The 23,496-nt window shown below is 36.4% G+C and overlaps 1 long non-coding RNA gene across 1 annotated transcript in view; it reads left to right on the forward strand.

The window, feature by feature from the left end:
- Nucleotides 1-6,706: 6,706 nt before the first annotated feature.
- LOC110017226 (uncharacterized) overlaps nucleotides 6,707-23,496 on the forward strand; it is a 31,374-nt gene continuing 14,584 nt past the window's right edge. The window contains exon 1 of the long non-coding RNA XR_002292551.3: nucleotides 6,707-7,758. This is a non-coding gene — a long non-coding RNA (uncharacterized LOC110017226). The remainder of the gene's footprint in view (nucleotides 7,759-23,496) is intronic.

The following is a 23,496-nucleotide window of genomic DNA, read 5'->3' on the forward strand; positions in this document are numbered from 1 at the left end:
CTTTGACAAACTGCTTAGTTTTGTTGTGGATTGTTGAAAATTGAAAAAAAGTATATATTGAGTTATCTTGACATAACGACATGTGTTATAATGACATAATCACAAACTATCTCGCTATCACAAGAAAACATTTTTGTTTTTCTTCTGATTAATGGATGTCTGGAAATTTATTTTTTTTCAGAAATGTTTCATTTTTTTGGAACTGTGTTTTGGTTTCTGGAATTTTGTTTTGATGTCCAAAATGTAGTTTAAGTCTTTTAGTTAATTGTTTTGCTTTTTTGCTTTTCGTTGTGATTTTTTATGTTTTATTCATTAAGAAAATTGCTGATGTGATTTGCACGTCAGGGCCACTGTAGAACCTAGCAGTAAACACTTTGCAATTAGGTCAACATATATTTGTAAAAGCAAATATGTTTCTTTTGTTATACTCATCATCAAATATTAAAACTGTTATTTTAATTCATATTGCTGTCCTTGGTAATTTTGTCAAAATTGACTGCCAAGTCATTCATCAAATACTTAAAAAATCCTGATGTTGAAGAACATTTAGAAAGTACAAATGTAATCAGAGAAATGGCCAAGCAAAGAAACAGCAATAGTAAGGCACTGCGATTAATATGACCATGGAAATCACACTGCAGGCTACGACATCTGCAGCTGCATACATCCCTGTGCTAAGTCAAGAGAGGACAGTAAGTTGTGTACATGGTGTTGGTGTGAAATGGAACAGCATGCGGAGGGTGACGAGCCCAACAGTCACAGCCTTGCTGAATGATGGATGGATCGCTGGCCAACATGGACGTCTTGTTTTAAAAGCAAGGGCATGGAAAGAAAGCTGGGTGTGTTTCTGTTTTTGAAAAAAATGTTTCCAATCTTTTTCTGTTCTAAACTCCTGAGTGGCTTTGGGCAAACATCCTAAATCAGAAAGCTGCATTTTGAATGAAACTTGACAGAAGACAGAAACAAAGATGGGTGGAGTTTGAACAGGTTTGCAAAGTAGCTCATACTACAGTTAGATTGTTATATAATTGGAGATATCAGTATCACAGAAGGGCAAGGTTGGTAAGCTGCACAGATTGTCTGCTTTGGCTAAGACACAGGGGGTGTTTGGTAGGGAGTCTAGGAGCATATGGGTTCAATTCTGAGGGGTCCTGGCCTATCTTATGTTGTTGGGATGCAAAGATGGCCCCCTGAGGACACTCCGTGTAATGCCAGAAATTGCAAGCCACATATATGTGCCAGCAGCTTGCTGCTGAAATCCTCCCTGCTGCCTTGGCTTTAGATGTCTTTTTTTCTCTTTCCTTTTTCATCAACTTTCCCTCGGCCATCTTTCTATCTTTAAATTTCATCAAAATGGACTGCCTCTGTGAATAATGATAGGGATATGTATTTTTTTATATAATAAAATGAGTTGAGTGGTCACAAGAGATGAGAAGAAAGCTGAACAGGCATGATGTCTTTAAATGAAATCATAAATGGGATAAACTAAAAGAAAAGTGCTCATCAGTACAGCTTAAAGAGATGACTTCATGCCATTTCAATTTTGAGTCTAAATGCTGACTCGGGCTTGATGTCAGTGAACACAAATGAACAGTCCTTTTCCATTTCTGATGACATGCTGTTTAAGTCATAAGGGTGTAGACAACAGCAATCAGGAGAGGGTGTGAACTTAACAAAAGAAAACTTAATTTTTTCAACCCGTATACTTATTTGCAATCAAAGGTTTCGTTCAAATAAAAACTTTACCTCTTGCAACATTTTTTTAACTCTGCAAAAGACTATGATCACATATACACTCACTGGATACTTTATAGGTACACTCTGCTAGTGCCGAGTTAGACACTCTTTTTCTTCAGAACTGCCTTAACCCTTTGTAGCATAAATTAAACGAGCTACTGGAACACTTCTCAGAGAGTTTTGTCCATAATGACATTATAGCATCACACAGCTGCTGCAGATTTGTCGCCTGCACATTCATGATGCCAATCTCCCGTCCCACCACATCCCAAAAGTGTTCTTTGGGTTGAGATTTGGTGACTGTGGAGGCCATTTGGGTACAGTGAACTAATTGTCATGTTCAAGAAACCAGTCTGAGATGATTCTAGCATGTTATCCTGCTGGAAGAAACCATCAGAAGATGGGTACACTGTAGTCATAAAGGGATGGACATGGTCAGAAACAATACTCAGTTAGGTTGTGGTGTTGTAATCATGCTCCACTGGTACTAATTGTGCCAAGGAACTGTCACCCGCACCATCATACCACCACCACCAGCCAGAACAATTGATATAAGGCAGGATGGAACCATTCTTCTATGTTTTAAAGCCAAATTCTGACACTACCATCCAAACCTTGCAGCATAAAAGTAGACTCGTCTGACCAGGCAACGTTTTTCCAATTTTCTACTGTCCAGTTTTGGTAAGCCCGTGTGAATTGTATCCTCTGTTTCCTGTTCTTAGCTGACAGGAGTGGCACCCAGTGTGGTCTTCTGCTCCTGTAGCCCATCTGCATCAAGCTTTGTTTGAACTGGAGCAGATCGTCTTGACCATGTCTAAATGTCTAAATGCATTGAGTTGCTGCCATGTGATAGGCTGATTAGCAAATTTGTGTTAACCCTTGTGCTATCCTATGGGGTCCAGATGACCCGATCCTAACATTGAAGTGTTATCCCTACCATGACACAGGTGGATAAAGGTGAAGAGGATTTCATGTAATCCATGGACACCAGTGAAGATCAAGAATAATGGAAGAAAAAAGGTTTAGCGCACATTATTGTGGGGTCTAGATGACCCAACTCCCGATGTATTAGTGCCGAGGATAGCACAAGGGTTGATGAGCAGTTGGACAGGGGTACCTAAAAAAGTGGCCAATGAGTGTCAATTTTCTGTCATCCTGTTTTGTTTCCCCTGTATGGGTATTCCATCAACCTATATCACTGAAACCTAATAGATTTGAAATAATCTATACTTCTCATATATAAGGCACCCAAAGCAGGACAATATTGTTTGAAGGCTCTGGATTTGAATGTTGTTTCTATTTAAAAAACACTTACTCTGCCCAAGTAGTTGGGCCAGTAGTGTCTGAGAAGAACTAAGCTGGTTCCCATTTAGATACAGAGACAGACTCCAACTTTTAATGGAAGAGAGAGAAGTAAATTGCTCTCTGGTGTCAGACCCGTCCTATGCCAGCTTATTTCATGCTACTTCAGCTTTTTAACTCTTTCTTTGTGATTATTCCAACTGTTCCAAACATTTTTAAGGCCATTACCACTATAATGTCAGGAGGGGTGAAGGGTGGAGCGCACAAACTCTGTTGCTTGGTGGAAAACATGCTGCCAAGCAAAAACACCCATACTTAAGAGGGGCCGAACGTACTACCTCTACGTCGGTGCTGCTGCTCTTTTATCACAGTTTTGCTCATAGAAGATTTGTTTTGTTCTGCTTAGTTGTTGTTGATTAAACGATAGAAGGGTTCTTTAACATGATGGTGGTCCACAAGAAGAAATGAAAAATACTGGAGATAAAGAAAAACAAGAGAAACCATAAAAATAAACTCCTTCATCCCTACAAAGAAAGACAACGACAAAACATGAAAACAAAAGCACTTCTCCAAACCTTTCACAGTGTTCTCATCCTTGGTATAAATGTTGTGCTGTTTTCATTTAAATCCTGCTTGCTGTCTTAACCCGGCACTCCTTGTTCTTTACTCTTCACTACACCATCTGTAGAATTTCTTGGACTTTTTGCATCCTGTTTATCTCCGGGACTGTGGTGCCGCTGGCTGATTAGAGGAATCTGAGTCTACCCAACGCCCTCTTAAAGGCTGCTTCCCAGGTTATGCTGAAGCTCTGAATCTATGTTCCCCTTCTTGGATTTTTTTTTTTTTTAATACATTAAGTCAACTTGTGCTGAGGCTTCAAGGACAGTGTCTCTTCATTGTGGTATCCAGTGGGAAAGACTGTTCCTTTCTAGCCTATTTTCACTCATCATGGACTTCACAGTTTGGGTTCATGGAGGAAAGATTTTAAGTGGCTATCCTTTTTTTCCTCACCACTAATTAGATCCACTAATGTGGTTTGGCCCTGTCTTTATGAGTTCGGAACACGATGTTGGTAATCCACAAGAAGGGCACCGCCCACTCTGCATGGCGAAAAGTAGCAAATTAAAAACAATCATTGCATGAAGTTGCTTTCTTTCATTTTAAAGACATGAAGCTCAAGATGGACAGTAAATCTATTTAATTCTGGTTTATTGGAAATTAACACAGGTTTTATTTATTTATAAGTAAAACAGTTAAATAGAACATAATAGGGGTGGGATAATTTAAGCTTGCTTCCTTCCACTCCTTTTCAAGCAATTAACGAAATGCTCTTTAAAAAAACTTTACATTTAAAAAAAAAAGTCTTAAGTTATGTTACCCTTTTGACTAAACGTCTAATCTTACTTAATTGGAAAAGCAAATTTCCCACAACACATCTTCATTTGGTAAGAAACTTAACGCTCTACTTAAATTAAGAAAGATTACATTTTCATTGAGACAGCAAGAAAACCTTTTTTTATGAAACATGGCAACCATTTATTGATTATTTCAACGGTATATAAACAAGTCAACCTCTACTTACATTTTTCATTGTAAAATCTGCAGGGTATTTTTTTGTTTTGTTTTGATTTTTTTTTGGTATAAAAAACTTTATACCAAAAAAAAAAAAAAAAAAAAAAATATATATATATATATATATATATATATATATATATATATATATATATATATATATATATATATATAATATCTATCTATCTATCTATCTATCTATCTATCTATCTATCTATCTATCTATCTATCTATCTATCTATCTATCTATCTATCTATCTATCTATCTATATATATATATATATATTATATATATCTATCTATCTATGTATCTATCTATATATATATATATTATATATATATATATATATATATATATATATATATATATATATATATATATATATATATATATATATATATATATATATATATATATATATATATATATATATATATATATTTGCATTGCCTGCATCATATTTGCATCCCCTACCATTCAAAGCCAATTAAAATTAAAAATTTATGTGGCACCAAAAGTCTTTAATTTCTACTTAGAAAATAGAAACAAAGCAAAAAGTACATATCGTAATCAATGTGTGGAAAACCGCCAGAATACAGAGTTCTCAAGAGTGTCAGTGTGGTTCTAGAAAACCGCCCTTCTACCATGTGAGTATTTAAAGAACCAACTCCAATAAAAAATGGGTTTTTAATGTTTTTAACATGTTCTTGAGGCATTTTCTGATTATGGAGCACATATATAAAGTAAATAAGCTTTAAATTGCATTTCTGATTTTTTTTCTTCATAAAAATGATTGGGAATTAGGAGAAGATGAAAAAAATGTGTTTGATGAAGCTTGTAACTGAGACAAAAGAGCAGCAATCAGCAGGCCTTAAGCCATTTTGATGCATTCACTTGTAGATGAATAGATCCATGTACCTTATTGTTTTCCTCATCTAAGCTGGCATCAGGTTCAAACGTACTGCTGGATAGCTCCAATTTTGATCGACATTGTTGTTGCACCGCTAATGTTAGGTCGGGGTTGTGAGAGGCTGTAAGCTATTGGAAGAGAGTGTAAACAAATGGTAAGTCTGAGACGGCTTATTCTGTGCCAACAATCCTGCCCTTAGAAGGGAAATTCTCATGAACTATTGCCGCTCTGCAGAAACTATGTCCTAAAAAAGGACAGGTTTTTTTGATATTGTCTAAAAGCAGCATCATTTTAAAAGACTACTGGGAGATCTGGGACCACATTTACAATAGATCAAAAGATGATTGGAGTGGGATTTTAAAATGTTTAAACTGGAGTCGAACACCTAATTAAATATCAAATCTGGGTTGGATAACAGGAAACATTTTCAATTAATTTCATTTAGTAAAAAGTGTTACAGTTTTGTGCGTTTTTTGTGCTGCCAGTTCTCCTTGGGACTAACAGTATTTTTATATGGCAAATCCAAAGCAGTCATGCATTCATCTCCATTTCAAAAACTATAATCAAGCATTTGTGCTCCACATACAGTCAATGGGGTTAGCTGAGCTACAGCTGATATCAAGCACCAGCATGGAGAAGTATGCATGCGTTGATCATGTGCTTGAAATATATGAGCCAGGCAGTGTGCCAGATGTTAAAGATTACATAAAGGTTGTGTAAATGTTTACCCTGCAAACAGTTTCCATTTTAACTGACCACCCACCTTAACAGTTAGTGGGTTATGCATTTTAGTTTAGTCATTGCTATGATTCTGTAGCATGTGCAGACTTAAGGTACAGCAGGAAAGGCCAGTTTTTTGCCTATAATTCTGAGTATTCTAGTTTTTAGTGCATGTCAGATGTTTGCATTGCTGTGCTTCATTAGGAACATTATCACAGTATTTTTTAGTTTAGTTAGTGGTTTTGTAAATCAGACATTTTCTTTCATATTTTGGAAATCTGTAAAAAAAATAAAAAATTAATTGGGACTACTTTTGCAATCTCACTTTATCCTAGTACTTTTTTATAATGAAAAGATACTGAATGATCCTACAGAAACTTGCATTCACACTTATATTTCTATCTTTAGTTTACCATTTCCACACATGGGCTAGTAAAGATAGCTCAGAGCATCAGAAAGTCACTGTACATCAAGAAAATGATCACGTGGTAAATGACAAGAGCTGCAATATGTGATTGTTCAACCACAGCTAAGAGCTTTGCTTCAAATGGTTCATCCCATGGAGATTAGCTGTGGCTGCTCTGGTATCTATTCTACTCTAACCTCGGACCTCTCGGAAGTTATTTTGGACATGAGCAGCCACTTGCCTTTACCAAAAGCTTCACATGTGGAGTGGAGATGAGTGTTGTGTCTTTGAACAGTTTGACAAACCTGCAAAGCAGATTTGCTGCAGATGCAGACGTGGGAAAGGGAAAATGTATGAGAGGGGGAGGATGGAGAACTGCTGAAGTTTTGAGCATATTTAACCACAAAGTCGGGAGTAATTTTTACATACCAGATCTTAAAATAAGGGTTTAAAGTCCCACTCCAATCATCTTTTGATTTATAATCCTAATTCTTTTTTAAAAATGTTGTTTTTTTTTAGTTTAAGATTTTCAAGTTATAAACTGACCAATCAGATGCCTCAATTAAAGCATGTCCTTTCACATTGAATGTTCAAAGATTGACACGATGAGTGATTGACTGATTCTCCAGAGCTTGCTTTCAAGTGGTAGGGGTGTGTGGACTTCCAACAAGCTCACTCCTGATTGTCGATGGTGGTTGCTATAGAAACAATTACTCAGACCGACTCGGACCAATCACTGCTTACTGACGATGTCTGGCTCCAATATGGCAAGTCCATATTGCAAAAAAAATGGCTGCTGAAAATTCAACATTTTTCTATGGCTCAGTCCAGTTCCCCTTTACAGCTAATGATTGTTAAGATTTATGTATTCTCCTTTTTTATTTTTTTCGCTCCTGTCATTGAGTTGAGGGTGGGTTCCAGGTAGGGTCAACTCCCCAGCTGCAGGGGGCAGTATAGAGGGAATGTGAGTCCTACTCTGCCAGGTAGGTGGAGGTAGAAAGAAGTCTTAAATTAGGCGACAGTGTGCAAGTGAGGGTTTTGTCTGGCAGTCATGGCGAGCTCCTGAGATGCAAACATTTCAATGCTTGGATGACTTTGGTGAAGCCATTGGTATGTTCAATTTAATTTAATTTCATACTAGATATTCTGAAATTTGAGGGAACAGTATTTAACAAAGTAAAATGGTTAAACGGCACAATATTTTCAGAAGTTTAACATAACTATTATCTTACATTTCTGAAATCTGTTTAATCGTGTTTTGTTTATTTTAAAGTTATCATGCGGTGGTGGAAAACAAAAGTAGTTAAATGAGTGGAGTTGTCCAGCGTCCTTCATTATCTACTGAGCCTGGTCGAGTTAGGCAGGCATCGAAAATGAGGGGGAAAAAAAGAAAATGAGGAAAAATAACTCGACAACAATGTCATCATGGTTTCTTCATAAAGTTTACTTCTCAAGTTTTCAGTTCAGTTTTTACCTTTCCTGTCAGCGAGTCTTTCTTCTTTTTCTGTTGGTTCTGTTGGAACCATGAAGGGTAAAAAATACAGATCTTCATGTATTTGGCTTTAAGAGTTTTGCATTTGCTTAGTACTTATAAAGTAGGAGAATCAAATCATAACAAGTTAGCATTTAAATTTTCTGACATTTGTTGCCACTGTAAAGCAGTCTGTATGCTGTTTTTTGCACTTTCAAAGCAGCGCTTTTGATTTTCTCCATGAGCAGCACACGTCCATACCTTTAGTGTTTCTTCTGCTGACTTTGAACAGATAGTTTATTCATTTAAGAATTTATTGGAGAAAACTGGCCGATACAAAATATGTCTAAACAGAACAGACCTGCAAGAATCAAGATGAACTCCAGCAGAGCAGTAAATATATTTAGGAGTAACTCAGGCTTTTATCGGAGGTGTCTAATTGAGCAAATTATGCAAACATTATACACCAACGCAATGCTGATTTTCGGATTTGATTGCACATCCCATACCAATTTAAATTGCACTGTTTTGAATAATTAGTCACTCATTTTAGTGTACATGGAAAGAGATTTGCATCTTCCCCCATCTATCAGGCACCTGTTTTCTAAGTCATAACAGCCTTTCTCCCCCTAAAGCGTCACCCTGGAGCAAAGTTAGGCTACCGCTGTAATTTCCTATGTTTAATTAATGATGTTTTGCATCTTATTTTCGCATCATAAATATCTAGAGATAAGATGAATACTTGTGCTATGAAAAAGCATGCTGTATTACATCTTTGCGACAAAATGGAGAAAACAATTGTGTACACTAAAAGGGCTGGAAGGGGTATGAAGCACAATAGAGCTGTGTTTTAACTTGTTAAAGTCGCAGTGAGGGTAAAGGGGACACATTGATGAAGTCTCAAGAGGGAGTGTTGCAGGAGAGCAAAAGGATGGAAATTTGTAACAAAAGTAAACACAGAGATCTTGTAAGGAATGTATCCCTTGTGCTATCCTATGGGGTCCAGATGACCCGATCCTTACATTAACGTGTTATCCCTAGCATGACACAGGTGGATAAAGATGATTTCATGTAATCCATGGACACCAGTGAAGATCAAGAATCATTGAAGAAAAAAGGTTTAGCGCACTGTCTTGTGGGGTCTAGATGACCCCACTCCCAATGTTAAAATGCCCTATGATAGCACAAGGGGTATATGGAGAACCCAGTTGGGTTAGACACAAAGGCATAGATACACAGCAGAGATGATCTTTGATACTGCACACAGGATAGACTGCAAAAAGTGGGTTTTGAGTAAAAAGTAACACTTATTGAATTTGTATGAGTAACTTAGGTCAATTTAGAATGTCAAATTTGTGAAGTATGAGTTGAAACAAACATATTTCATACATTTTTCAAAAATTTCTAGATGGGTTTTGACTACTTAAAATTAACTACAGAAAAAATAGAATTCACTAAGAACTTTACATCTAATTTAATTAAAATATTTACCCGTTTAGAATAATTTGGTTTTGGTTTGAGCAACTTCAAGAGGCTGTTTTGAGGCAAGTGAACTCCATCCATCCGTCCATCTTCTCCTGGTCATCCAGGACCGTGTCGGATACGAATCTGTGCGAATAACTTCCGCCATCTAAAAAACTGTACCCATTTGTTGCAAAAATGTCGTAGACTAAATTAAATATTTTGGCTCCATGTGAAATTGACATATTTGTTTTTGTAATTCCAGTAAAAGAAATACTTATAAAGGATAGTGAGACTTGAATCCAGCATCAGTTTGTGCTCTACTCATTGGTGCAATGTATGCACTTGCTCACCCCAAAGACCTGAATATACTTTTAAATTCTTTTTAAAAATTACTTCTGGGACTGGACAGTGCAGGATTGACTGTAACACCTTGAAGAACAGGCTGTTAGTTTAAAAAGTGGGCTGTCAGTTTACCAGTAAGAAAAAAAAAAAAAAAAACTATATTTTCTTATTGCGATTGTTTTGTAAAGTTTGCTCAAGATCTTTAATTATTCAAAGGAAGACATTTATGTTGTCATAAGCCTATATTTAATAGCTGGGATTATTTATAATATTTTTAAACTTAAACTGAAAAGTATTTTACAAGTTTTTTCGATGTATTGTTTGACATGTTTTAATTAAACTCTCTTTTGTTTTGTATAAGTTTGTATCTTAGATCTTTGCTATTAAAACAACTTAATCATTACCACAAATTGTAGTTCATACCAATACATTTTGAAAAGAAATTCCGGGTCAAACCTTTATTTTATTGGGTTAAATCAAAATAAATTCTCTTAATGACTTTTTTTTTTTTCATTTCCTTTTGAAACACTGATTTACCAGAAGTATCTGTGAAAAAACTCTGCATTGATGCTCACTATTTTGCAAAAATAGACCACAATGCAATGTATTTTTTCTGAAAAAAAAAAGGTTTTTATCAAATATTTTTTAAATAAACCATCTTTTTATTATCACATTTGATTAAAAAAAGTCTTTGTAAATTGTTTGTATTAATTAAGTTGTGAAATTGGTCATGTCATATTTGTCGTTAAAAAATAAAAGAAAAAAATAGTGAGCATGTTGTCAGAATTACTTTTAAAACCCAGTGCACTAGATAGTCTTGCACTGTAGTTTTTTAATAGTCTGTCTCCAAAAGCTCCCCACAAACCACACCTGATCGATTTCAGAATATAAAATAAAACGTATGAAACAAAATAAAACAACATTCATAGGTGGTATAAGCAGAAAATATTATTTTAGTCTATATTTCAGTGAAAAATCTAACTCTTTTACATTGGAATCAATGAGAAATCTCCTATTTTTAAAACCAGCCTCCAGTGGTCATTTTAGAATCTGCAACTTTTAGTAATTGTGGATATGGGTTCAATTTAGGAACAGGAGATGGGGATAGGTTACATATCATGCACACACATACGTCTACACAAGCAAACTGCAGTTACAAAACAAAGTTTAGAAGCAAATCAAAGACACAACATCTGACAATTGTGTAAAGTTGTGTGAACAAGTGAGATTATAAAACAAATAACCTAAAACTGGCACAACTGATGGTGCTAAATCAGAAACTGAATGACCCGGCAAAAGCACATCCAGGAATGTAGTTGCTGCCCAACTCTAACAAAACAGACTGAAAAAAAAAAAGGTCAAAACTTTTAAGTGGAATAATATTGCAGCACACCACAGCTTTTACCACCTAGTTTCAATTTTAAAACATTTTTTCTTCTTCTTTTTTTTTCTTCATCTCATTTTCATCTCAGTAATCTCATTATCTTTATATTTTTTCCTCTTGGCCTTATAACAGAGTATTGTGAGTTTCATGCATTTTTCTTATATTCATCGATGCCCACCCCTGAATCTGTCCTACCTTCTTTCTGTAATACCACCCCCTCACAACCCCTTGCTCCATTATCCTGTGCAGAAGCCAACAAATCCAACAAAATCCCCTCATAAATACCAGCTTAGTTCATTTAATCAGGCAAATTGCAATAGAATGCGTTGCCGGAGGGTAAGTTTTTTTTTTTGTTTTTTTTTGCGGGAAACATTACTTAATGGCACAGAATCGGCCGCTGAGAGTGGGCTGTGGTCGCCATGTCCTCAGGTGCTGAGCTCGTGTCTTCAGATGAGCGGATGCTGTTAAGGTGGAATTTGCTGATAACTGCTATGATCCACAATTGTTTTGAACATAGAAGTAATATTAACACACTTTGAAACTTTACAAAAGTAGGAAAAAAATTGAAAAAAAAAAAGGGATTTATTGCTTTCATGTTGGCTCTCAGGATAAACACGACACCCCATCTGTGCTAAAGTGAATGAGCAGCCTCTTTAGGAAGCCAATCCCTCCCTTTTGCATCTGCGCCAAGATGAATTTCATTGAACCGTGTGAATAAAAGAGGAGAAAATACAGTCCGTCTCTGGAAGGCAGGGCTATTTTTTTCTGCCTAATGTATCGGTATCAAACTGTAAAATTTTAGACCAGAGAGAAGGAAACATAAAGCTTTGGAGCCTTTCATATGATTGCTTTTATTGTTCTCTGAAGTCTCTGGACACAGTTTTGTTTTTATCATGTTAGGGAAGGTCTTTCTGCTGTAATCTCAAGCTTTGTGGCTGTCCAAGGACAACCGCAGAGAGGCTGATGTCCTCCAGATCGTAACCTTGACCCATATCTGCTCCTGCTTCCCACTAAAAAAATTGCCTCAGAAGATGCTCTTTTCTGGAATCTGATCTGTAAAGTCATTTATGCAAAAACAAAGAAAACATTGAAACACTAAATGTTTATATTTAAATTCATAATTTAATATGTGAGGTTCACGGTTCCAACAATTTTAGGAATACATTTCTCCCTTTAGGCTTCATCATCTACTCTCTTTAGGTCATAATTTTCATAGAATAAAGGGATTTTTCTGGATAACTTTAAACGCCAAGAGAATGTGGATCATATCTATCATTTCTTTAACCTTTGCTGTTTGCTAAATATGACAAAAACCTGTAAAGTACTTTTATTTTTAGCACTTTTCCTATAAGGAGTTCTTTTGTTCTTTTATTTTGTTCTTCTCCATGTGTCCTAGGGTGTAGCTTTTTCATCGTTATCAGACTTTGTTGACAATCAATCTGGAGATCTTGGATTCTTCATGAGAAAAGCCGTGGTCAAGGTCTCAGCTGAGCTGATAATTAGGAAGGAAGGCTGTGGTCGACAGAGTAAAAGGCAGCTGTAAATCTTGACCAAAGCCAAGTTTCTGACAGTGGATGGTAATGAATGTCCAGAAAGACCGGCTGTGATTAATCTGGCTATTTCTTGAAGTCTAACAGAAGGTGACCATCCCTTACCTTTGCCCCCCACATCATGGCCTTGACAGCCTCTGGTTTTTGAGAGCAGCTGGAGTGGAGGCTTCCTTAATGGGCCCCTCACTGTTTGGAGGAAGATTTTCAGCCTGAACATTTGGAGTGTTTGCTTCTACAGTCAGTCAATAAAAAAATTGAAATAAAAAAAGAATAATTTATCAAAAACAATTTTTTTAAACTTTTGAGTAAATAAAAGACCACAAATTTAAAAAAGTGAAGACCAGTGCCACCTAAAATGGAATTTTTTCCAGAATAGTCTAATAAGCCAGGATGATTAAATTAATGCAGGAGAAAACCAGTTGTTTAATTGTGCTTCCTGTGTTTTAAACAATAGATTTAGTCATCCTAATTACACCAAATGATCACTCATGTAAATGTGAAACACTTGGCAATACTTTTGTCACTTTAGATTGATTCTTCTGTAGGTATTGCAATCAAATGAACCTAAAAATGATCATGGAGTCACGTGACATCAAGATTCTGAAAAAGTAATCTCATAAGGCAACGGTCCCCTACCATTGAAGTAAGGCACAGGAATACTTTCTAACAAATAAAATGTTTAAAAATTTACAAAAAACAAAACACTTGTAGTCTCACAGCTAAATGATTTCAACTTTTAATTAGCAGAAATGTAAATAAAAAAAAGGTTAGTTTATTATGTATGGATGATGCCTAAAGTTTGAAAAAAAGAAGAAGAAAATTTGATGAAAATCAATGCCGTAGGGGTCCACACCTTCCTTTAAAAGCACATTCTACGATAGATAGCCATACAGTCTATTTGTGCATTTGTGTGAAACTCCAATGAGCCATATGGAAACAAATCGATCTTTGATACAATTATTTTAATATTATTTTAAATTTTCCTCCTTGATTGATTTGACTGATCTCATTCGTGCTTCATTGCTTTCTCTTGGTTGCACCTCTAGGCTATTCTTTTTTTTTACTGTTTGTCAAAATGCAAGTGATTAACCCCTTCGATTGCCTCACCCCAATGCAATTGTGAATCGGCTCGATTGTCTCTCTGCAGCTCTGGTGCCCTAAAGGGGTTTAGAACACTTTGTTCTTCCTCCATCCGAATCTACAGAAATCTCCTTGTATTTTCCTCAATATATATCCCTTTAGAACCACATATATCACTGTTGAGTGGTTAAAAAGGGCTGTTTTTAGAGAGAAGGAGGAAATGAGTCTCCACGGAGGAGTAAACATCAACATCTCATTGGGGTCAAAGGGGAACATTGAGCAGGGGACGCTCCAGATTCCCAATGAAACAACCCTCATTCTTCATTCACTCGAAGCTAGTCTGCCCATGTCTGTCACCTTCCTCCAAAACTATGATTAGAAACAATAACCTCATGCTTCACTGTCACACTATGTCCACATCTATTTAGCAAAAGAAGCTAAATGACCTGTTTGATGCAGTGAGACTTGAACTACCCATACACCCTTTAGTCGGAGAAAAGTGGGTACTTTGGTGGTCTAATCATCTTCTCAGGGTGATTACAGAGGCCCCAATCATGCTTTGACATGATAATCAGCCGGTGTGGTAGACCCACTTTAAACACAGCAGGTCTGTGGCTTTGATGGGAGCTCCACTGCAGGTCTGGTCAGGGTCACCAATGATCTGAAGTTACCTCACAGGTTATTCCAGAGGGTGAAAGAGCTTAGTTCCGTAAAGGAATTATGTGACAGAAAGGATTCTTTTTTAACGTTTTGGTTTCTTCTTCTGCAACTTTTTGGATGAAACCTCTGAAGTTTTGCCAAAACTTTATTTTTTCACATAACCTGAGCTGTATTGATTTTTCAAGCTCTGCAGCATTTTATGAAAAATGAGGTTCACATCTGGAGCTCATAGATTATTTCTCTGCCCATCCTGTGGCTAAAGAACTACGAACGAGACACAAGATTCAATAGTGACCTCATAAATAAAACCATTACTGCAATCAAAGTGAAGTATGAAATAGGTGGATTTTACTTTGAAGAAACATCAGGGCAGGAAGTTGTTCATTAGGAACATAAATGAATCTTAGGGATGGGAACCTTCTGCAGAGGCCAAAGAATCTTCACAGGATGGCAAATCAATCTGAATATCCGCTGGTGTCATCACACAGCTAATGGTTATGAAAGAGTGCAGTGAAAGAGACTTTCTTCCTGTTTCCTCTAGAGCTGAACTTCTTCACTTTTACCTACCCCTCTTTATAGAACGGAAATGAGATGACACAGAAAGGGAAAAAATATTCCCTAGCATCTGTGACCTTCACCTTTATCTGGTGATGGCAGTATTTATGGTTTTTGACCAATGACATCTTTGGTTTAAATCCTTGACATGATTTGACCTCACTGGACATCACTGATCTGCTGTGCAATTAATTATTTAAAATAAAATGACAACAGTTCCACTGTTCACTGATAAACAACTTTTGTGAAAGCAGACTTTTAAGAAAACCACTTAAATAGGATGTAAAACGAGAACTGAATCAGATACTATTTACTGCAGTATTTTCTTAAAAACTGCCTTGTTTAAAACTACTTTATAAAAAACTGAAAATGAAAATGTTGTAAGCTTCTTTTAACATGTGTGGGTGTATAATGTCAGACCAACTCAATAGACAAGCTTTGGTCTTTTCATTTTATTTAAAAATTGTCCACACATAGTTGTACTTCTTTTAATATATTTTTTTACTGTCTTTGTTTAAAGGCAGACTGCAAATTTGAGTTACAGTACAGACCAAAAGTTTGGACACACCCTCCCATTCATTTAAATGAGAATGTGTGTCCAAACATTTGGTCTGTACTGTATGTCCTTGAAAACTCTTTTTTTTTTTCTAATCTTGTTTCTGTGCACATTTGGATGAAAAACTAAATATGTCATGATTTTTTCTGTTCCTACGCTATGGAAGTATCAGGCATCCATTTTTTTCACGTCCTGAAAAAGACATGTATGTTAGTCTGAACATGTGACAGTCTGTTTACACACTAATAAACATGGAGTTAACATTGAATGCACTCTAAAAAACCCAAAACAAAATTTGAAAGTATAAAATAAAAAAATGTTTCCTGGCTAAGCATTCATGCTCTTCCTTACTTCTTCACATCATTTTCTGCTATACTCTGCTATTGGTACAAACTTAACTACACACCTGCCTTTGCCTTCTTTTCCAGTCTCGGTGTCTCAGAAACTCCCCATTCACCCACAGCCAATGGATTTATGTACCACACATGTAGTTTTGCACATTTAAGCTTTTCCGTTTTAGTGCAACATCCTCTAACATCCTCTATAACAAAAGACGTGTTAGATGTGTTATCTTCATCCACATACTTAAAAAGAATCACAGCTATGTCAGCATTGTAGAAATACTAACGTTTGTTTAGAAAAAAAAAAAAAAAAGATAAGCTTGGTGTGGTATTACCACCTTTGTTACAATTACATAGCAAGTCTAAGTCTCTAATTTTACCCCCCTTTAATAGAACAATTGTTCCGCTTCGATGTAAAAACTGAGCATCTGTGGCGTCCGTCTGTGGTCATTTTTAGCCTGATGAAACTTTTGTAATATACGTGTTTTATCTGATAGGGGCCAACAACAACTTTTAGTGAAAACAGACGAGTTTCAACTTGGAGCCTATCACCTTAGAACACCATTCCGGCAAAAAATTCAAATGTCGATTCCTGATCAAGTACTAATTTTGTCTTTAAAAGAGCAGATCACTCACAATGCTGCCTCTTATTTTCCACGTTTTTCTGACTCAATGAAACTTCAAAATTATTTTTTACTCTCTTTTTTTTTTTACTCTCGATTTTATATTTAAAAGTCCTTGAATGGTTATCAATAAAAATGTACATCTAGAAGTACCATAATGAAGTACCCATATTGATAAGCTCCTGCAAGTCCTCACTAATGAACCAAAGCCTTGTTTGAAAAGCAGCTTAACATGATCTTTAGCTCTCTGAATAGAACTGAATACAGTTCCAAGGTGTGAATATTCCAAAATGAAAGTTACTTTTGCAGTTTAAAAATGTGAATATGGGCTTTTTTGTTCTTTTTAATGATCCTGATGCTGCTTCCAACAGTACCTCTCCATTACAAATTGTCCCTCCTTTGGTGCTTCAGGTTAAAGCGTAATCACATTTCAGAGCAAAAACCTCATAGGGCATCGTTATTACTGTATGTCCCCTCTGAGAAAGAAGATGAGATTCATCGGTTGTCCGCCGTGGTGCCTATAAATCGCCTCTCTCCGGATCTGACTGGGGTCAAAGTTCAAGTGTTAAGAGACCACCACTGTCTCTTCTGGGATTGTTGGGTAATGGAATGGGAGATTCAGGTCAAACGGAAAGATTTAGATGCACTATCCTGCACCAGTTTACATTCAAAACACACTGCAGGTCTGATGCTTGAATTGGGTCCACCAGCAGCATCAATAATGACCATGAAAGGTCCATAAGGTGTCAAGAGAGCTATAAATCTAATCCTAAAACAGGGGGCATATGCTGGCCGTAATTTTGACTTGTCTGTTCGGTCTAAATTTATTCGGCTAAATTTCTTTATTAACCGGTGGCTCTGAAAATTGTCCCTTAGAGTATGAGTATATTGTTTCTATGAAAAATGTAGTTTGTAATTTTGAATAACAAACAGTATAGGGTGTACCCTTTCTTTGCCTTTAAATTGTTGGGTTGGCTCCAGCAAACACGTAATCCCAAAGGCAATAAAGGTTTAATCTTCAAATTTTTTGGATAACTACAATATGTTATAATTATATTATATATATTATCATCAGACAACTGCAGTTTTTGGATAAAGGTAATCAAATAACGATGACGAAGTGCATGGCTTAAAAATACCCTTATTACAAATGACTCTAAATTCAAAAACAATTTTATTTTCAAAGTAATTGCAATTTGAATAAACAAACTAATCTCTTTATATAATGTAGTTCTGAATTTGGTCTGCTGTGTGTTATAATGAGAATCAGATGAGTCCGCCATGGCTAGGAGTGTTGCTGATTTCAGACCATAAGAGGGTGAAAAGAACAAAGACTTTTGTCTTTGTTAGAGAAGACAATGTCTTGTTTAGCTTTTTTTTTAAAAGTGCTCGGCTACAACAGTGTGTCTATACAAAAATACCGGCTCAGTGTCTGAAACTGCTTCTACAGAATAAAAGGTATATTTCGCCGGGAAGTGAGCCCTTTTTGCTTTGTTTTAAAGATGGCAGATTGATGTCTCTCTTGGGGATATCCCATAAATATTAAGCAGACCCCAGCATTATTTTTATACAGCAAACTCACTGAATTGCACTGGGGTTGATATTAAGTCCTGGGTGTCTCAGACTGTTTAGCTGGCATCACCTGTCACCTGTCACTCTGTCACAATTCCTGAAGGAGCGCCACTCTCTGTTAACCTGCCAGTGTAAGGGCACGAAGGCGGACAAAGCTGGAATGACAGACATTGACAGGGCAGTGATCCCTTCTGCATGCCACAGGCATGGAACTGCCTCTCCATGTGTCAGCCTGACTGATGGAGTGGAGTCTTGTGAATGAGGTGGTATGATGCCGCTCTCAGATGGAAGACCGGCCTGTACGGTGGTTGTGTCTGAGATTTACGCGCACGCAAGTCACTGTAAGAACACATCCAGACTTAACACTGGGACAGGAATTAAAATGGGAACTTGGAATATGTTCTCTGTGCATTAAACAGCTGCAATTGGAGGATTGGTGCTAAAAATGACATTTTTAAACCTGTGAGATAGAGAGATCTTTATTTTGAAAATAAGGTATTTCTTTGAAAAAAATAAACAAAGAAAACTAATATTTTTAAGGGTTTTTGTTGGAAAATTCCATAAATTAAACAAAGGAAAACTATTATCTTGGTCTTTCTTTGAAAAACTCTATAAGATAAACAAAACTAATGTTTTTGTTTATCTTAAATGCGTCAGTTTAAAGGAAAAAATATATTAAAAAAAGGTTTTCCAGTCTAAAGATTTTAGACATAACTCATTTTTATTCCTTTGCATGTTTTGTTTTTTTAAAGATTCTTCTTTTAATTCAAAACATCTTCATACAATGCAGTCGAGTGTTTTTTTTTAATGTATTTTTATTTTCTAGTCCACACAATAAATTTCTGTTGAGTTTGTGGTGGCATTTCTATTTATAGTCCAGTGGCATTTAATTCCTCTAAAATATACTGCATGATTTGTTTGAAGAACATTTTCAGATTTTATTGACCATTTTATCTTCTCTGAACCGTAAGGATGCTTGATTGATCCACAATCAACCATTTGAAGAAAAGACAAGCAAACTGCTACAAAAACATGCCAACTTAAAAAGAAGAAAACTTACTTTTAATAATCATCTGGAATAAAACTATAATTCTAACATGAATAAGTTGACTTCTGTGGTTGGAGAATATTGATGTATCTTCACTATGTGTTGTTCTCAGCTCCCCCAGGCCTCACTAAACCCAATCAGGCTTGCAATGAGTAGCGTCATCACCGGATGAGCTATTTTCCCCACGAGACGTCCCCCGCTGTCTGATCTCTGTGGGTTCAGGAAGGGGAGCTCAACCCAATTCTGGAAGTCTTATGTTGTAGGAAGGCCATAAGGAAACTCCATTAGAACATCACCACCAATATTTATGCAAGGAAGTTCAAACGAAGTCCTTACATCCCAGTTTCCACCCTCAGTCTACCAAAAGCTGAACTTCAAAGCTCTGAAGACACATTTCTTCCTCTCATTGGCGTGTGATTCCTTCTTTCCACGGCCTTGTCTTTTGTTTTTTTTTCAACTTGTCTGCTGACTGGCTGACTCGTGAATCCGACTGGAACCTGGAGAGAGACCTCACAAAATGGATCTTAAAGATAAAGCTTCTGAAATAAAACTTTTCTTTTCAAAGTACTAACTGTATTAAAGATGACTTTGAAGTTCAATTAAATTCTCAATCTCATCTATACTTTATCAGGCGCACATTAATTTTGAAAGGCGCTCGCTGGAAGTAAAGGTCAAGAGATATGCATTAGGTCAAGTCTAGCTTGGACTTCGATGTGTGATTGGTTTTGATGGAGGCGGCTGAATCTGGGTCGTAGCCTTCGTACTTCCAGGAAACTAATTGGAGCTGACAGGGTTCCTCTGTAAAGCTAAAGAAACATATCAGGAGATTACAACGAACAGGCAGGCATTCGCAGATAAACATCTTGCCCCGGAATAGACAATTAGCCCATGTTTACTTCATAAAGCTTGATTTAAAAGATCAAAGACACCTGGGGCCCAGATCGTCGGCTCCAGTGGACGTGTCTCTGTCTCTCTCGCTCATTGTCATTCTCCCAAATGCCTGGTCTCCCTCCCTTTGTGCGTCGTCTGCTCCGTTTTGCTGCCAGTGACCTCAGGAGATCTCTGACCCATAGCCTCAGGCCACATGCCCCTGAATCAGCTGTTTCACACCACCAGTACTTTCCTTCTGTGTCGCATCTTTGAAGATTTATGGTGGGAGCCTGTGGTTGGTCATGGAAATGATCTGACATGGTTAAATGTGCTTCAAGAGAAATCCATCCCACGTGTAACTGGATCAAATGGAAAAATTGCAAGCACTTTAGGACTTTTTTATTTATTTATTTTGTACCATATTTGCTGTTTGCCTGGAAACGCAATCACAGAAAAAAAAAAAAATGTGTATAAACAAGCCCATGATGAGTTCTTTCCTCTCGGCAGGTAATATTTTGATTTATTAATAAAATACAACATTTTCTGCAGTATAGAGCACACCAGATCATAGGGCAGACCGTCAATGGTCTATTGTCAAATGTACTGTAGGTCTTATATAAGGCGAAACGAATTATAAGATGCATTAAGTGAGACAAGAGTCAGAGATGAGTCACAGTAAAAAGGCCGTTACAACACTAAAACAATTGTTACAGTCACTACGCTAACTACCAATCTTGTTAATAACACTTAAAAAAAAGAAGAGGTTTTAACCGTGTTAGCAAATTCCCACACCCAATCAAACATTTTGCAAGAGCGCCCTGTTCTTCTCAAAATCACGTTGACGTCAGTAAACACAGCCAGAATTAATCCATATGTGAAGCTTTGGATTTTAAGGAACACTGTCGTTTAATGAGCTTTATACTGTGGAAAATTTGGTTCTGAAAAATTGGTTACCAATAGAACCTATGTTGTCATATTTGTGACAATAATAATGAATACAGTTCAGAATCAACATTCTGTGATTGTTAACAGATATGTTCTTTTTTTTTTTTCCAAACTAAATCCTCTTCTTATTAATGCTCACTCTATGATAAAATGTCCCTTTAGAAATAGCAACACCTTTAGACTTGATCTCAATGAGGAGAATTTAAAAAAAATCATTTCTATACTTCACTGATGTACACTTCTCTTGGTACAGTACGCTACATGCAAATGAAAACAAAGTATTAATTATTAAAAAAAGTCAGTTGGTTAAAAAAAACAGTAGATATCTACAGCAGAAGCAAAGATCTTTTGACATTATAACACAAAACCTATTTTTATGCAGTTTCATAACTTTACAAAAATGCGTTCATTGATTCCCAAAAAATTGATTTTTAGGAAGGCGGAAATATTGTACTCGCATATTAAATCCAGACTTAAAGAAAGAGATATTATAGGTTAATTATAGGTTAAAGCAGAAATATCTGAGGTGTGACATTAAGTTGTGATGTCACAATATCAACACAAAAGACTTTTGTGTTGTTGTTCTTTTTTACACATGCTTGGAGTTCATATATTAAAATAAAATAAAATAAAACTTTGTGGAAAAAAAGACACTGGTGTGTGTGTGTGTGTGTGGGCTGAGACTTTCTACACAAAAGGCTCTTTGTCCATCAGAGGTTATCACTACAGGGGACCCCAGTGGTTTGACATGAGCAGGCAGAGGGAAAATTAGGGGTGCTGATGCTGAGTGGCTTATCTCCAGCCTCCGTGGTCTCAGAGGTCTGTAGGGATCTTAGAGTCCTCCTTTTTTTTTGCCTCATGCAAGCTTGCACAGGCCAACACAGGCTATTTCAACAATTCTTTTATCACATCTCATCACTAGAAATCTGACATTTACCATTAACTCGGTCTTTTCCTTGTTTATTTTTCATTCAATTTGTAAAAAAAAGATCTATTAGGAAGAAGTTCAGAGTTAGTAGACTGGGTCTTACCTTTTTTCTGTTAACTTTTAAGGTGATTGTTCATTTGCCATCAAACAACAGTTAAAGAGGAAATGAGTGAACAACACTAGCTGTTAAGTTCAAAGTGAAAGCGACGGAGTCTTCAGACATGCCGGCAGGTCTTGTACCTTTTCAGTGTTAGGTCTGAAAGGCAGAGCCACCACGGCTGTAAACCCAAAGGTTAGTCCTGCTGCTGCTTTCTGGCCTCTCTGATAAGTGGAAGGCTGCATTCAGTCTGGTGAGCAGCAGAGGAGGCTGTGATTGTATGTTAACGCCTGTTGTCTGCATCACCGCAGATTTATCAGACTGGAAGAAGCTGAGACTAGCATGTTTCCTTTTTAAAAGTTTATCTAAGTCACTTCGGGACTGCTAAATGTGTTTATTTGCTGTTTAATTCTGCATTTTAACAACTGAAGTGAGTTTTTTGCAGAACTGCTTACTTGAAGTTAGAGCAGGACATTCAGGAGGGAAAATCATGAAAAAGGTATGTCAGCTTGCATATAACATCTTTAAATAACACCAAACACAAAAGTACAACAGAGATTTAGGGCCAGTATACAAACAATTTTTTTTTTTCAATTATGAATTTAAAGTCCTAAATTTATGAGAAAAAAGTCATAAATCTGCAAGAAAAAACACAAAAGTTGTCTGTTTAAAAGGGCCGTGCTGGAAGATGAAAGATGTGGAGCAGTTTTTAAAGCTTTCTTTCCGGACAGGTTTCAAAAACAAAGAAATTCTGAACCCTTTGGCCACTCTTTCCGGGGTTTGGTGCCTGTAATGCAGAGTTTGCGGCTCAGTGACACGTTTGGGTGTAAAGGGCCGCCACTTTATCCTTATACTTTATTCGACTTTAATTTTTTTAAATCTAAATTTAGGACCTAAGATCTTGTAGATTTTATGACTTTAACTCTCGTAATTTTCGAGAATAAAGTTGTAAATTTACAACTTTAAATCTTGTAATTTTACTTTTTTTTTCTGGTGGTGTTTAGTACCTCAAGCATTTATTTTTTGCCTACCTTGACTTTTCCTTTTGGCAAAAGTATAAAAAAAATGTTTTTTTTTTAAAGTGCATCCTGAGGTGCAATTATTCACAACAGTTAAATGGTTAAGTAAAAGCTTAACATACCTTTTTTTCCACACTATAGACTTATGAGGCCCATTATCAATAAATCGACTATTTTTAAATTTTTTTCATAAGGCATACTATAATGCTACGTTTGGGAAATGTGCATTCAAATGACCACTTCCTTTGTAAAGTCTATGTAATCATGCATAAATGCGCATTTATGGGCTTCTGCGTTCAAATCTCTCAAGCTCATGCGTGGCTATGCAAGTTTTTAAGTCCGT

This window comes from Oryzias latipes, chromosome 19 (genome assembly GCF_053564925.1).
Source record: "Oryzias latipes strain Hd-rR chromosome 19, Olatipes_Hd-rR_3.1".
Taxonomy (NCBI): domain Eukaryota; kingdom Metazoa; phylum Chordata; class Actinopteri; order Beloniformes; family Adrianichthyidae; genus Oryzias; species Oryzias latipes.